At 33.8% G+C, this 17,709-nt stretch overlaps 1 pseudogene; it reads right to left on the minus strand.

The window, feature by feature from the left end:
• Window positions 1-11,033: 11,033 nt before the first annotated feature.
• On the minus strand, window positions 11,034-13,895 carry LOC120250607 (annotated as a pseudogene).
• Between the last annotated feature and the right edge of the window lie 3,814 nt (window positions 13,896-17,709).

Here is a 17,709-nt window from a genome sequence, read left to right on the forward strand (position 1 = left end):
CAGCTGTTCATGACTACTTCTTTGTTCATGGCCTTTTTCATAAGCATACCTCTAATTTCTCCAAGCCTGCCCAACTCTCTATTTCTGTCTCAACCGATGCTGCTTGGGACCTCATTCAGGTATGGCTGGGTTGGGTTTTATTATCTTCACTAATCATTAGTTAATTCTGCTTGCAAGGACTGCTGGTGATTTCTGTGCATCTTCCCTTAAAGCTGAATTACTTGCTATCCAATTTGCTCTGGACCTATGCTCTAACTATGGCTGAACTACATCAAATCTCTACACTGACTACCGATCTGCCATTCAACTTCTATAGAGTTTTAACAACATCACTGCTTGGAGAAACTCCGCAATCATTCACTCCATCAACCACATTGCGCATCGTAGCCTGAATTCTTCTTTGATCATATCAACCAAGATTTCAACTACATTGCAGATCAACTTGCTCACTTCGGTAGCTCAAATGCTCAAGTTTCCCTATTCGCTCAAGGCTGGTATCGACCACATTGGCTTGAAGACTTATGCAAAGACTACTGCTTTTCTGTCTAGTTGTTTTGCCTGTTTTTTTGTCTCCTTCTAAGCTCTTGTAGCTCCTTTTGCAAAAAAAAATAAAATAAAATAATCATTAGAAATAAATTCTTTTAATATTAGAAATACATTCTTGATAAAATAGAAACCAACAACTAGTTGGTTTTCAAAAATTAATTTAAATAACTTAGTCAAAGATGGAGCCATGCCATTTTTTCTTGAAGAGAACAAATAAAAAAGTTGGTGAATTAACCCTCCTTTTTTTCCTATAAAATTTAGCTATCTAAATAAACGTTCAACTCTTCTTTTATTTTCCTTTTCTTTTCCTCCTTTTTCTTTCCATGATGGTATTTTTAGATCCAAACACTATGTAAGAGAAAATAATTTCACTTTGTTCATGATTTTTTTTTTTTTTGGTGATATAGTCATTGAAATATTTCTATACTTGTATATCTCTATGACTAAAAATCAAATTATAAAAATTATTTCTTTTTCCTTGCTTTATATATTGAAAACTAAAAGATAATTTGAATTTTACTTAAAAAATCTATACATTCTATTAAAGTAGATGTATAATCTACTCCGAGAGCGTTTTAAGGAATAATTTTAATTTTTTAATAGCATTTAAATTTTTATTTATATTACTTATAATATTAATAATTTAAAAACTTTAATTACACCTAATTATTTATGCAATAAATGTCCATAAGACCTTTGAAATCCAAGGTATAAAATAGTTTCTATGGTAGGAGTTGTTTAATTATATTATTTAATATATGATATTGCCTCAAAACTCCTCACAAAATTTTAAAAACTCCGATGCAAAGCCTGGGAGAATGCCTAGTATTTAATTAATTCTTAATCAAATGGGAGACTGAGAATTCTCTTTGTATGTATGATGGGAGATTCATAATGGCACTTTTGTATGTGTAACCTTTAAAATTCATTTAATTGTGGGTATATTTTTAAAATTAAATTTATTTGTATTGATACACCTCTAAGCTACATATACTGTTGAAATATATTACAAATAATATAAATATTGGTTTTTTAAATAATACAAATAGAATTTTACTTAAAGTTATAAATTACTAGGCAATGTTAATGTTTATGTAAAAAATTGCATGTCCTGATTCAAATCAAATAAAAATTTTAAAAATTACATACAGTCAAATCATAATCGAATTAGGACAACATGTGGTTAAAATAAATAAATTTCATTATATTTGGATATATTCAAGATAAGTCTAGAAGACATTTTTGAGATAATCTAAAAAGTTAGAATTTGAAGATCAGCCGAGAGCAGCTCTCGAGGCTATCTAAAATATCCAAATCATAAGATCAGCCTAGAGCACATATCTCGAGGTGAGCTAAAACATTTAAATCGCAAGATCGACCGAGAGCACATAACTCGAGACAAAATATAAATTACAAAATTGCCCTTGAGAATTTATCTCGAGGCATAAATACAAATTATGAAATTGCCCTTGAGAATACATATCTCGAGGCAATCTCAAATCTTAGGATAGCTCAAGTACGCATCTCGAGGCGATCCTAAATTTCATATTGCTAGCCTGAATACATATCTCAAGGCAACTTGAGAAATGCAAATCCTGAAACACCAAATACACATCCCGAGGCAAATTGGGATTAATGAATTCTAAAAAAAAGATAAATAATAAAATTAAAAATAATAATAACAAAAATAATAAAAATAATAAAATAAAATAATAAATAAAATAAATATAAAAAAAGAAGATTTAAAATTTGAAATTTGAAATTTGAATAAAAAAAAGGTTTGAAATCTAATCCTCTCTGTTATGGCTGCTTGAGTGGTTGAAATAATGCCGCCAAGCATGCCATCTACAATTCGCCACTGATGCCACTCATCGTCATTGTTACTTGAATGGCTGAGATAATGCCGTCAAGTATACCCGATGCTTTTGTTGGTGTCGCTGCCGCCGCTTGACGCCATTACTATTGCTGCTGTTGTTGCTGATGTTGCCCGATGTTGTTTCTTTTAACATCATCGCCGACAGATGCCGCTCTTGATTAGAGCTGTAAAGATTGAGAACCCCGAGAAACTAGAAGATGCTGTGAGGATGGTGGAATCAAGGCATGAAGAGGCTTTGAAGATAGACGAGCTTGAGGTGCTGTTGCCATCGCCAACATAGCTGCCGCTGTCATCCATGTCCATTGCCTGCGGTCATTCTCGACGACGTACCCACAAAAACGGAGGAGAAACTGAGAATTTGAAGATAAAAAAAGAGGAAAAAATGAAGATTTCAAGAAGAAGAGAGAAAGCTACAGCCATCATCATGACACATGCTGTCGTTATCGCTATCAACGCCATTACCCTGCCGCCATTAGTTAATCGCCGCTGCTGTACCGGCGGGACAAAGACATGCTGCTCATCTTGTGACTAGATCTTGAAGGAGATGGCCTCTGCCCATCAACTATTGCCATCGCCGTGGCCGCAGCCACAGCCGTAAGTGCCACCGCTCGCTATGAAGACCACCAAAACGGATCCGTATTTCTGCTAGTTGCTTGTAAAGTCCGAATCTATTATCCCGTTGATTACTTACCGAGAACAGAGCTCCATAACCAGTATAAGAAGATGATTCCAAATCCAAAATGAAAAAAGAATCATCACAGGGCCGGTTTCTATTTCTCCCGGCAGTCCATCCCTTTGAAGACATCTCTCCGGCAACCCTTCTCCGATCTCTCATCACCCTCTCCGATGACATCGATGACTTCCGCTCTGAGACCTTCACTTGCCCCATTGATGCCGGAGTTCTCAGTAGCTTGATGGCATTCATGGTGTGTTGTCATGCCGTTCCTTTTATTCCAACTCCGATCCCGGTCCAGCATCGCCAATTGGAAGAGTAAACAGATCTCTAGATTTCAAAAAGAATCCCAACTCAATGATATCAATGCCTGATTTCTTTGGAGTTAATGACGGATCCCTCGCCACGCCTCCACCCGACCAAACATACGACTGTTCATCCATCAAGAGTTGGCTCGACTCTGGTTGCCTCACTTGCCTGGTCACCAGCCGGAAGCTCACTAATGCAAATATGATGGTACCCAACTGGTGGAGCAACGTTTCCTAGAAAACAACATTTAAACCAATGAAGCAAATAATAATAAAGATATTTCTCCAAGACAATGAAGCACAGTGGCTCTGCCGCCGTCATAGTGATGAGAATGACTGTTGCATACCTCATCAACATGATCTAGACTTCTTCGAGTGAAGAAGTTAAAGCTAAAACTATTAGGATTATGCCCTCGAATGCCAACGAGGATACTTGTATTACGGCATTTTATTTGTATTATACATTCTTATTTAGTAGGCATTTATTTTGATGTTCATATAAATCTTGTGATGGCATTATAATTAGTTTTGAATATCATAGTCCATGTGTATTAAGTTAAATATTCTACTCTTTGTGGGATAAAGAGAAGAGCAATAGAAGAGTTTGATACTTATACACTTAAATAGTTTGCAAATCAGAGTATCTTTAATTGGGCGTTAAAGGTTCGTAAGGATTTGTATAATATATACTTTGATAAAGAGTGCTAGTTAAACACTATGGAATAGTGTGAGCATATGTCATAAATACATCATTGGGAATTGGTGTATTCTAACATGACTCGCAACAATCCAATCACATGGGTTTTACTCTTTGACAGTAAATGATTGGGATTGTTGGTTATGATCTTATGAGTGGACCTTAGACCTGAGGTATCATGATCACAATGTACTTGTGACGCCCTAGTCCGTTACTAGAGTTGTTAGGCTCACCACCTTTGGTAGGGACCGACCAAGTACGACTCATGTCTGGACAGTGAAGTAGTTGTGAGTGATCACAAAGAAGGAATTCGCCTCTCGGAAGTAAACGAGTCAAGATCCCATGCGACTATAAGTATGTGAGATTAGAATACCTTGGCCAAGGCAGTCAAACTAATCCTATGGGACACGAAGGGTAGTTTGGTAATCTCACCCCACTATAGTTATTTGCATATATGATCGAGTTCAGTGAGTTTGACAATTACCATGGCTCACCCGCTTGGGATACAAGAACGCAAAAGGTTTATACACATATGGTAATCATAATCGAAAGGTCTCGTAATGATCTACTTATTCGTGTTCAATTGGGCTACGTACGTGGGCCACGGGCCAGGTGTTACCCACGCTCTTTTGGTATCCTCCCATTGCCAATCGAAACGAACCTAGGAGTCACGCTTTAAAAGGGATAAAGAATCACCTCGCTTTTGAGACATGTGGTAATTGTCAATTTACAATTTTACTTCATGGGATGAGTGAAATGTAAATTGAAACTAGGATTTTTGTCTTTAAGTTTAAATTTTGATTTAAATTGATGGAGTCAAATAGATAATCAAAATTATGAGGACTCAAAGATAAAAAGTGGTTTTTAGTTAGATTAGACTCATATTTCTAGTAACTTCTATGCTAATGTTTATCATATTATGAAGGTTCATATTTTGAATAGGACTTCATAATTGAATGATGTTTATTATGTTATGAAGGTTCATATTTCGAATAGAACTCATAATTGAATAATGTTTATCATGCTTTTATGAAGTTTCTATAACATGACTCCTTCCAACTATAGAATTAACTCAATTAATTCTCTAGTGAGAAAATCCCCTAGCCTCTCTTCCTCTCTAACCCTAGCCACTATTTGAGAAGAAGAGGAGATTGTCTCTTTAATTCAAGTGCAGGATCTAGAGGCGTGGAACTTTCATAGGCGCTAGGAGATCTACGATCAATCCGAGAGATAAGTTCAACGATCAGAAAAATCATCAAGAGGTAATTTTCTAGGGCCTCTAATTAAATTACGGTGCCTATTAAAAACAATTAGAATATATATCGCAATATATTATTGCTTCCGCATGCCCTTTTAATGTTATTTGATTTTTGCGATATTACCCAACAAAAGCTGCATATGAAATTTCGGGATCGTTAACTAAATCTAATTTATTCAACCGAGATTGCTCTCGGCAATCCCGGTCACCTTACATCAAACTTTTTCTTCATCCAATCCTTCAAATCAAGAACACTTAGTCGCACTTCTCAACATCTTTAAAGTGGAGCTGGGCCATATTGCTATTCCTCGAGAATGGTGGTCTACTCCTCATTGCTCGTAGTATCAAGGTCGAAGCTCGGCTGAATACATACCGCTATCCTTTTCACCTCTTTCCATCGATGAGTATCAAAAAATTATCGAGAAGCACCGAAGCCATTCCGCATTGGTTGATCTTCTTAAAAACATGGAACGCACAGTAGAGAAAAAGAATGCAGCTTGTGACAATCGCTTGGCCTCTCTATTTTTCCCGGAAACCCTCCCAAAAAGTTATTGCCACCACGCAGCATTATAAAGAAGAATTTAAAAAGAGCCTTTGTTTGAAAAAGGCAAGCCTATCATTGTCCAAGCAAAATAAATGAATAATAAAATAAGTTATAATAAATTATAGTGGGTTCATTTTATGTTGGCCCCATCTTAAACTATATATTTATCATATATAATCGATGGATCAGATCTCGCATGTTTTCCAAACTGTTAGGGTAGTGTTTGGATAATGGGATATTGTATTCCAAATGAATGGGGGATATCGATGAAAATATCCATGGATGAAAATATCCATGGATGAGAATATCCATGTTTAAGTGTTTGACAGGGATTTAATGGGAGTAAGGATGTAGAGATTGTTTGGTGTTTCGTTAGAGGGATAAGGATATGTAAAGTTTTGGATATCCATTTTTGAATGTTTGGTTAGGTGGATATGAGAATGGTATGATAACCTACCTCATCCATGAGGGGGTGAAGTTACCCTTTATTTAATTAATAGTTTTTTAAAATATAATTAATTTGTTTAATTAAATTCAATTATAGTGGATGATTAGAGAAATTTATTTTTAAAATATTTTAATTAAGTATTTGGATTAAATAACGGATATATGAATTTTTTATATCTATTTAGCATGAAAATATTTTTAAAAGGATTATTAATAAATAACATAGCAATTTATTATTTAACTTGATTTTTGAATTGAATTGAATTTGTTTAAAATATTGAGATAAACATTTAAATTGTAGTAATTAATAAAATCATAATGTAAAGAAACAAAAATTTAACTTAATTATTGAACCTAGAAACAAATTGATTATGGCTTAAGACAATGAAAACATTAGCATTACAACAATTCAATAAACCTCAAAATAAAGTTTCAATCTGATAGAAGATTACACATTAATATCAAACCAACACATAAGTGAAGCTAGAAGTTTACAAACCGTTATAAAACATTGTAGACATAGTTTCGTAGCTCAAAACTAAAAATACAAGCTCATCAACCCTCAAGCAAAACACATGCATAATAATATGAATAAACATATGCAAAAACACATCCCAAAACTAAAAGCATTCTTGTTATGGATGGTAAAGACTTAAACATAAAGAGTGATTTGTAATTCAGTGATGGTTGTTGTATGGTGTTTATCATCTGTTAAGAAATTTTTGTTTGAGAAATTACTAATGATAACTCAAGCTGTTGACCATGATGTAATCCAATAATAAAAGGTAATTGTTCATCACACGCGAAAGATGCAAGGAAAAGTGATTTTAGCTAACAATACAAATCCAAATTTCTTTCTAACAAACAAACCAAGACTTAAACAATATCCGATTTTTAGCTAACAAACAAACCAAATTTTTAATATAGACAACCGAGTAATGATCCACATGAATCAAACAAAATTTTGACATGACATTGGGATCTGATCCAATTAAAATAAAGTGAGATAAATAAATTATTTTCCATTTAAAAACAATCGAGATTTTCTATTTTCTTATTTTTAATGAGAGGAAGATAAGAACCGCTTCATCACGCATGGATGAGAACTGCTCACCAAGCACTGGATCCGAAGAGAACCGCTCACCACCGCCGAGATGGTCGAGACCAGTACACTCGCTGCCTAGATCCCCGAGAGAAGAACTCAAGTCTCACCGCCAGCCCGAGATTTTGCAGATTTGAGAGGTGGTGAGTATATCGCGATGAGAAAGGGATGAAGATGGATGGGGAGCGGGATGAAAGATAGAGTAAATCACGGGATGAGTGGCGTCCCACCGATTTGGTGGGACGCCACTCATCCAATTTTTTCAGGGATGGAGATGCCCCATCCATGCTAATCCAGTTATCCAAACAAGCTAACTAGTGGATATCCCATCCCCATCCCACGTTATCCAAGCTTCCAAACACTCTAGTGCCTTAAATCATCCACAATATATATATATATATATATATATATATATATATATATATATATATATATATATATATATCCCGCACTTCATGGACTAATACCCATATATCATTGAGGTGTTTTCTATTTCCGAATCATGCAATCAAAAAGAAGATTGAACTTCAAGTGTATAAGGGATCATTTATTTCTGAATGAATACCATGTCCCTAATTTTTCTGGGTCTCAAAGCTATGTGAAACTATCAGAATGCAAATGAGAGTTTGAGAAAAACATGTATGCATGCATATCGATGTGCATGATCCATTTTTAAAGAATTAATTACAGACCCCTACATGAAAAATGAATAAATGATATAAAATGAGAGGCAAGTATGCACATATACACCACGGGCCTCACTCCAAATATATATATATTAAAAATCATGGAAGTTGTAATGATACCTTATGGTGATTTAATGTGAAAAGCACCTACTCTTTCATTTGGTGTTGATGTGATTAAAAATAAAAAGAAAAGAATTGAGACAATGCTATGCATATATACTCATGGGCTATCATTCGGCGAATGAATAAATGATGAGCATCGACCGTGGATCCTACCAAGAAGGGAATATACATGGAAGAAATAATAATAATAACAATAAGAAAATGGCAAGTGAACCGGATCTCTGATGGTCTCGCTAGTGGGCTTAAACTATCTCTGTATGAGGGAAAGAAACGAGAAAAAGCATGCAATACTATCCCCGTGACAGCGTACATGATTATATATATAAGAGAAAGAATCGTAAGCATGCATGCTCACATGTTCGCTTTGTCAAAATAATGAGAAGCATGTTACTATATACCCACGCAGCATCAATAAAAATTTTGAAGGTGAATATGAGCATGGCATGCATGCACGGGCACTTAAAGCAAAGTCATGCTTTGAAAAGAGTGCTTTATAAAAAACCTGCACCCATATATAATCAAGGAATATATATAATCATGTATAAGAATGGCCCATGCACCATGCAACCCATATCCCATTCTCAACATGAAGGATGTAGCTGGTGAATTCATCAAGGCAAACAAATGAAATTAATTGAAAACTGAGACCACCAAAACAAGGTTAAGGCATGGTTATGCAATCTGATTCAAAAACCCTCATATTTCTAGGGTTTGATTTATTATCGCTTGTTATATCTTTAGGGCAGCCGTAATTAAAAATAAATGAATAAATATACAAACTCTCGAGAGCAATAATGAGATAATTATCTTAAGACGATAACAAGACATGCAACGTGACGATAAGGCACATGAGCAGTACATGCTGATAATAAGTATATATATATATATATAACAAAACAAAAACATCAAAATCAAAACAAAAACCAAATGTCTAGATTCAAGATATGAAAAAGTCAAGACATAAAATCCATATAAATCGATAATCGAACTCAACGGTCTCGAGACCTCGTAAGTCGTACATACACAAAAGAGTTTCACAAGTCAATGTTTAAAAATCAACATAAATCGACAATCGAACTCAACAAATTTCCATGATATCAAAAAGTCAAAGACTCAAAGAGTTTCACAAGTCAAAATATAAATCGACAATTGAACCCATGAGTCCAAGAGTTCTCACAAGTCAATATTTGAATATATTTATATATATATACATCGACAATTGAACTCATTATTCTCAAAAACATCAAAAAGTCAAAGGCTCAAGAGTTTTCACAAGTCAAGATCGGAAAGAAGCTTCACAAGCATGAAAAGTCGAAAAGTAAGTTTATGGTTCATCAACATTGAGAATTCATGACTTGAAACCCAAATTAAATTCAAAATGCAAATTCAGGGGCTCAAAATGTCCAAGACACAAGTTCACAAGTTTCTAAACTCATGTCCTAGATTCAAATTCTCAAAATTTGATCGAAGACTAAAATGTCAACAAAAAGTCAAAGAGTGTTTCACCACAAATAGATAGTCACGAGATAAGACGCTACAATCATTGTTTCCTTGGGCCCATAAGCCTAAGTGGCATCAAGATGATTTTAAATTCCTTGTATTGACAACGAAATTTGTAAATTCATATTTATTGAAATGAATGAAAAATTTGTTGTCACAACTTATTTCTTAATCGGAGGTTCCCGGAGACAATGTCTAGGTAATTAACATTAAGGGCTTGCCCTTAATGAAAAATCATGAACCCATAATCTCTTGAAGTCATAAAAAATTAAATTTTTATTTGGGATCCATTTATTTTTAACCGGTCAAATCTTAATCAAAGGCCGGTGAGAAAAAAAGGAGCCCGCAGTTAATACAATCAATGAAATGCATTTATTGCTTAGTATATTTTAATGCAATTTGTAAATGAGGAGTATATATACAAATCAAATTAAATTTTTAACGTTACATATTTAGTATTTAGTTTTATTAAATTGTATACTCACAATTCTATTTGTATTAATGTGCTTACAAGCTCCTAACATTAAGGAGAAGTTTTTCTTTCTTTTTAAAAAAAAAAAATTTAAAAGAGCTACACACAACAATAGCTTGGACACTAAGCAAATAACTGGGTTGTAAAATGGAGCTATATAACATCTTTCGGGGCCATTTTGGTTGGGGTAGTATTACATTACCCCTGGACTGTGGTCGAGATAATTTTATATTGTCTCATTTTGTTATATAAAGTGGGAATATAATATTCTCGGAATGTGATAACTCTACTAATATTACCGATCATGTGATTACCGTAGTAATCTCACATTTGAGGCCGAATGTGAATTTTTATTCTCAATATACCCTTCAAATTCAATAAAATCTAAAAAAATGTTAACTTTTCAAAAATTTCAAAAAATAAGAAGATTTGCCTTCCAAACCCTAACCTTAAAATGTGTCTTCCTTCTCTTTAAGCAAATCTAATGGTTGGATAAAGAAAAAATAACTTTGAGCAAGTTTAATGTTTGGATGAAGATAAAAAACATTTGAGATTAATTTTTTTCTCAAATATAAAAGTTAAAAGAAAATTTTATATTTATATAAAATAAGTTTGACTTAATTAATATTAATAAAAATTAACTATATTAAAATTAAAAATTTATTTCTAATAATAACAAATATTTGTTATTAAACAATTTCAATATTTATTAGAAAATATTATGAAGTTAGATATGTTTAGCATTTATTAGACAAGAGTATTTTACTAAAAAAATTATAATGAAAGATTTCATGTTTTTTACTAGTCTTTGTATCTTTTCCTTGGGTTGTTAAACTTAATGGGCTTTGATACCATGTTTGTTATCTCAAGAATGAAAAGTTGCTCATGGTATGCTTTCTCAGCAGAAATGACCGGTGCGGTGCGTAAGAGGAAAGCATGAAATGAACCATTAGATAAGGAACCAAGTTGGTTTGAAACTCAGTCACGTCCATGTTGAGTGCTCCATCAAATCTATGGATGCAGTCAGAGATGATATTACCTAAGAAATCAAGACAGTTGAAATTGGTGTAGGAGGGGCGATCAATCGTTGAGTGAGCACCCTGCAGATGTCGTAGATGGCCTCATTGTCGAGACAAACTGCAACATCAGTGTGCTTGAGAAGGGAGTGAGTGGAGAGAACGCTATTGCAGGGTTCAACAACAGAGGTGGAAACCTGAGGAGAAGGGTAAACAGTGAAGCCAAGCTTCAATTTCTTGCCATAGTCAGCTGAGAGACTTTTAAAATTAATACCATCAATAGTCTAAAAAAATATTTTTAAGATGTATATATATATATTAATTACTTGGTGAGATGATATTTTACAAATTGTATTATACAATATGAAAATGATATTTTTTATAAAGTATTTGTAAACATTATTGGTTGACCATATTTTTTATAAAGTATATATATATTTAGATGTAGTCATTGAAATATTTCTATACTTGTATATCTTCATGAGTAAAATCAAATGATAAAAATTATTTCTTTTTCTTGTTTTACATAGAGAAAAATAAAGGGTAATCTGAATTTGAGATTGTGAATTACTTTTGTATGTATAATGGGAGATTCATAATGGCACTTTTGTATGTGTAGACCTTAAAATTCATTTAATTGTGTGTATACTTTTAAAATTATATTTATTTGTATTGATACGCCTCTATGCTAAATATAGTATTGAAATATATTACAAATTATATAAATAATGATTTTTTAAATAAAAAAATAATTATTAAAAATTTTTAAGGGCATATATGCACAAGTCCTTGGTTATTTGCAAGTGTCCTAGTTTAATATATATTTATAACTTTCTTTGTATTCTCCATCTTTAGTGGCGGATTCTTCAATTTTTCTTGCAAATTTCATCTGCCAACCAACAAAAGAGACCTTTGGGTACATCTTTTCTTCAAAAATTTACCCTCTTTTCTCAGTATTACATCCAGTTTCCAATTAAATTAACTCCATTGATGATGATTTAGTGTGCAACATTAATGCACCAATACACCTCATGTAAACCTTCAGAGGTATGTGAATGTGTCTCTTCTTCAAAAATTTACCCTCTTTTCTCAGTATTACATCCAGTTTCCAATTAAATTAACTCCATTGATGATGATTTAGTGTGAAACAATGCTCCAATACACCTCATGTAAACCTTCAGAGCTATGTGAATGTGTGAAGGCTATGCATTGTCTCTTCTGTAATAGTCCCAATAACTCCTTGCCATTAATCAGAGAGAAGTACAACCAGCACAAGGTAAATTTAAAACTTCTTAGTAATATTTTTCTTCCATATAACACATATGTCCTCTATTCATTTATATAATCATAACGTACAATTATCTAAATTTTCAGTACAAATTTGTGGCCAAGAAATACTGTCTAGCTATAATTCCATCAGAGTTCTTCCATTCCAGCATTTGAATCTAATTTTCCCAGTTTGGCGGATCCACAGATTGAACCAATAAGTTTACTGAACTGATGAAGACAATAATTGGTCCCAGCAAGGTGGTTCATCTTATGATGAATGGTGGTGGGATGGGTTGGAGTTAGGTAGTGTGGTTGTGATTTTTCTCCTCCCCATCTTTTTTGTGCTTTGATGATGAGAAAAAGGATTATGTATACCAAAGACTTATCTTTGGTAAAATTTATACACAAGTCTTTGATATATATATTAAACTAGGACATTTGCAAATGACCAAAGGCTTGTGTATATGTACCCCTTAAAATTATTAATTATTATTATATTTTCTTTAAAAAAAATTAAACTTACTTCATTGATTGCATTAACATTGCCCCGTAATTTAAAATTTTAAATAAAATTCAATTTTTATTATTTAAAAATCATTATTTATATAATTTGTAATATATTTCAATATATATATGTAGCATAGAGGTGTATCTATACAAATAAATATAATTTTAAAAGTATACCCACAATTAAATGAATTTGAAGGGATATACATACAAAAGTGCCATTATGAATCTCCCATTATACAGACAAAGGTAATCCACAATTTGCCATTTGATTAAAAATTAATTAAATACTTTTAATTAAAATTCAAATTACCCTTTATTTTCTATATATAAAACAGGGAAAAAGAAATAATTTTTATCATTTGATTTTTAATCATAGAGATATACAAGTATAAAAATATTTCAATGACTATATCAACCGAAAAAAAACTTTTTTAAAAAATCAATGGTCACCCAATAATTTTCACAAATACTTTATAAAAAAATAATATATATCGCATAATCCAATTCAGCTGACCAAATAATATATATATATATATATGTATCTTAAAAATATTTTTTTTTAGACTATTGCCGGTATTAATTTTAAAAGTCTCTCAGTTGACTATGGCAAGAAATCGATACTTGGCTTCACTGTTGACCCTTCTCCTCGGGTTTTCACCTCTGTTGTTGAACCCTACAATAGTGTCCTCTCCACTCACTCCATTCTAGAGCACACAGATGTTGCAAGTCTTCTCGACAATGAAGCCATCTACAACATTTGTAGGCGCTCACTCGACATTGATCACTCCTACACCAACTTCAACCATCTGATTTCTCAAGTAATATTATCCCTGACTGCATACCTGAGGTTTGATGGAGCGCTCAACATGGACGTGATTGAGTTTCAAACCAACTTGGTTCCTTATGCAAGGATTCACTTTATGCTTTCATCTTACGCATCGGTCATTTCTGCTGAGAAAGCATACCATGAGCAATGCCCATTAAGCTTAACAGCCCAAGGAAAAGATCCAAGGACTAGTAACAAACATGGAATCTTTCATTATAATATTTTTTTTACCAAAATACCCTTATCGAATAAATACTAAATATATCTAAGTTGATAATATTTTCTAGTAAATATCAAAATTGTTTAATAGTATATATTTGTTATTATTAAAAATAAATTTTAAATTTTAATATAGTTAATTTTATTAATATTTATTAAGACAGACTTATTTTAAATAAATATGAAATTTTCTTTTTAACTTTTATATTTGATAAAAATTAATCTCAAATGATTTTTATCTTCCTCCAAGCATTAAACTTACTCAAAGTAATTTTATCTTCATCCAAACATTAAACTTGCTCAAAGTTATTTTATCTTCATCCAACCATTAGATTTGCTCAAAGAGAAGGAAGACAAGTCATGAGGTTAGGATTTGGAAGGCAAATCTTCTTATTTTTAAAATTTTTGAAAAGTTAATATTTTTTGAGGTTTTATTGAATTTAAAGGGTATATTGAGAATAAAAATTCACATTCGTCCCCGAATGTGAGATTCCTCCGGTAATCTCATTATCGGTAATATTGGCCAAGTTATCACATTCCGAGAATATTATATTCCCACTTTATATAACCAAATGAGATAATATAAGATTATCTCGTCCACATTCCAGGGGTAATGTATGCTTTATTGTGCATCTGTCATTGTTTTACATTATGTGCTGGAAGCATTTTTTGTTAACTTGTACGTCAGACGCTTTCTTTGCAATATGTATTTTGGAAGCTTTAACTTATTATGTTTGTTATTATATTTCTTTTTATACAAATGCGTACAACGGGTAATGATGCATAGGGTTGGCTAGGCAAGATCGGTAATCACACCTACATACATAGGTTTTGACTTTAACAAGGCAATAATACATGTATTAGTGTTATTTTATTTCCCAGGTACATCATCCTTTTCTTTTTAGTCTCCTTTCTAGGCTTTGTAGGTTATCTCGGTTGGGATGCCAGAAAACCTCACTAATTCGGGGGAAGGGGACGAACGTTGGAGATGTTGCCATGTGGATGGTGATGAGAGAGATGGAACTTTAGGTCACGTGGATCTAGGTATTGGACAAGAGGACAGGAGAGAGGACAGAGGAGGGCCCATGGCGCACCACTCCACCAAAGGGCTCTCCACTGAGGGTGGGAACTTTAATTTGAATGTTGGTATCTGATTGGGCCACATGGCGGTGGGCCCAGGGGAGGCCATCTAGTAATATTAACTCAGATGGCCACTGTTGCTAAGGAGTATATATTAACACCAATATATTTTAATAAGGGGAATCTTAGAGGAGCTCCCTTGGTGACATTCCATTTATTACAATCATGCCACTCCTGCCTAAGAGATTTCGTTTCAGTGATAAATTTGTTTTCATGACTTATCCTCGTTCTTCTCTATCCAAGGAAGAGGCATTGTCGCAGTTCCTTGCCATTCCATTACCAAGTAATAAGAGGTTTATTAGGGTTGTGAGGGAGCTCCATGATGATGGTCAATCGGATCTACACCTGTTGATTCAATTGGAGGGCAAGTTTCAGATCACAAATCAAAGGTTGTTCAACCTGTAAGATCTTCCTTTTTCTTCAAGCTTTCATCCAAACATTCAGACTGTCGGGTCTTGCTCCGACATCAAGGTGTATGTTGAAATGAAAGGTGATTATACTGACAAGGGTGAATTATAGATAGATGGGACATCTTCAAGGGGTGGTCCACTTAATTTAGCTGAGGTTTATGTTGAGCCACTTAATGCTAGTTTCGCTGCGGATTCATTACAAATAATAAAGGAGAAGGATCCTAAGTCATTTTTCTTTAATATCATAATCTCAAGGCTAATGCTGAGAATATATTCGCAATGGTTAGCGGATAATTTTATTATTAATGGCGTTGTGCGGCCTGAGGGAAATAATATATATATTCTTAGGAGTGGTATTGATTGGCCAATAAGTTTGATCTTAGAAGGATCGAGCCGAACAAGTATAACAGCATGGGCTCAGTCTTTGGGCCTGTATAATTATATTTGTGGGTATATGGATTTCAATTCCAACACATTCCGCAATGATATCATGTACAATGTAATTGATGTCATCGCTCCTCACTATCTCAAGTTAAAGCACAGGAAGGAGTTAAGTGGTGCACAGTGAGACTGACAGTCAAACTGTAAGTATGGTAAACTGGTTCAGATCAAGGGTGGTATTCCTGCTATTGTATTATGCAATCTAGGGCCTAAGTCTAGCTATTATGAATTTCTTGAGAAATGTGACAATCATTCTCTCAGGGAGTGGACTCGTCAGAATGAGAGGTTCGTGTTTATTTCCTCCCCACTCTTCCGGCTCCTAGGTGACCAGTATACTTCTACATTAGTAACCGTGTGATCTACGCTGTTATTATCAAGTACACGGCTCTATCGACTAGGTGCAACATGGATTCCCGTACTTGACTCCTCATTATTACACCACAGATAGAAAGTGGCGTATATGTTTGGCAGATAGATAATCCCCTATATTTCAAATTAGTTGAACACCACCAAAGGCCCTTTGGTAAGCCATATGACATCGTCATCATTCAAATATGGTTCAACAAAAAATTTGAGGAAGGCGTTACAGATTCATAAATTCTAGTTCACTTTCAGATTTTTTACTACTCTGTGTCGGAGTGGCTGTGGCTTCCTTATATATTTAAATCTCGTGTATTGTCTTTTCTGAATGATCTTGGTGCTATTTTCCGTTAACAATGTAATTCACGTTATATCTTACTTTGTTACCAAACTACACCAACATGTAATCGATGTAGAACAAGATTTTAATGTCCAATACAAACTTTATTAATCTTTTTTAATTTACCTAACAGTGTTTTTATTCGTTGTTATGTATTGGCATCGGATATGGATCTTGTGTATTGGTTATACATTTATGGTTTATTTTAAACTTATACATATATTTTATAGTTATATGTATGCTTCATTTTGTATCTGTCATTGTTTCACATTGTGGGCTGGAAGCATTTTTTGTTAACTTGTACGTCGGACGTTATCTTTGTAATGTGTTTCGGAAGCTTTCTCTTATTATGTTTGTTTTTTTATTTCTTTGATACAAATGCGCACGATGGATAATAATGCACTGGGTCGGCTAGGCATGTTCGGTAATCACACTTAGTACATAGGTTTTAAATTTAATAAGGCAATAATACATGTATTCATGTTATTTTATTTACTGGGTACATTATATTTTTCTTCTTAGTCTCATTTGTAGGCTTTACAGGTTATCTCGGTTTGGGATGCCAGAACTGTTCACTGATCCTGGGAAAGGGGACGGATGTTGGAGATGTTGCCATGTGAACGGTGATGAGTGAGGCGGAACTTCAGGTCACATGGATCCAGGTATTGGACAAGAGGACAGGTGAAATGACGGAAGAGGGTCCATGACGCACCACTCCACTAAGGGGCTCTCCATTGAGGGTGGGAACTTTAATTTGAATGGAGGCATCTAATTGGGCCACGTGGCGGTGGGCTCAGGGGTAGCCATTCAGAGAATATCTCCAAAGATGTCTATAATCTTGTTCAGTTCTACTAAATATTCAAAGATACTAGCGCATCTAATTTCAACCTTAACATGTGGAGTTATTCTCTCTTTATATGTACACACATCTTGAGTTTTCTTTGAA

This window comes from Dioscorea cayenensis, chromosome 1, assembly GCF_009730915.1.
Source record: "Dioscorea cayenensis subsp. rotundata cultivar TDr96_F1 chromosome 1, TDr96_F1_v2_PseudoChromosome.rev07_lg8_w22 25.fasta, whole genome shotgun sequence".
NCBI classification, from domain to species: Eukaryota; Viridiplantae; Streptophyta; class Magnoliopsida; order Dioscoreales; family Dioscoreaceae; genus Dioscorea; species Dioscorea cayenensis.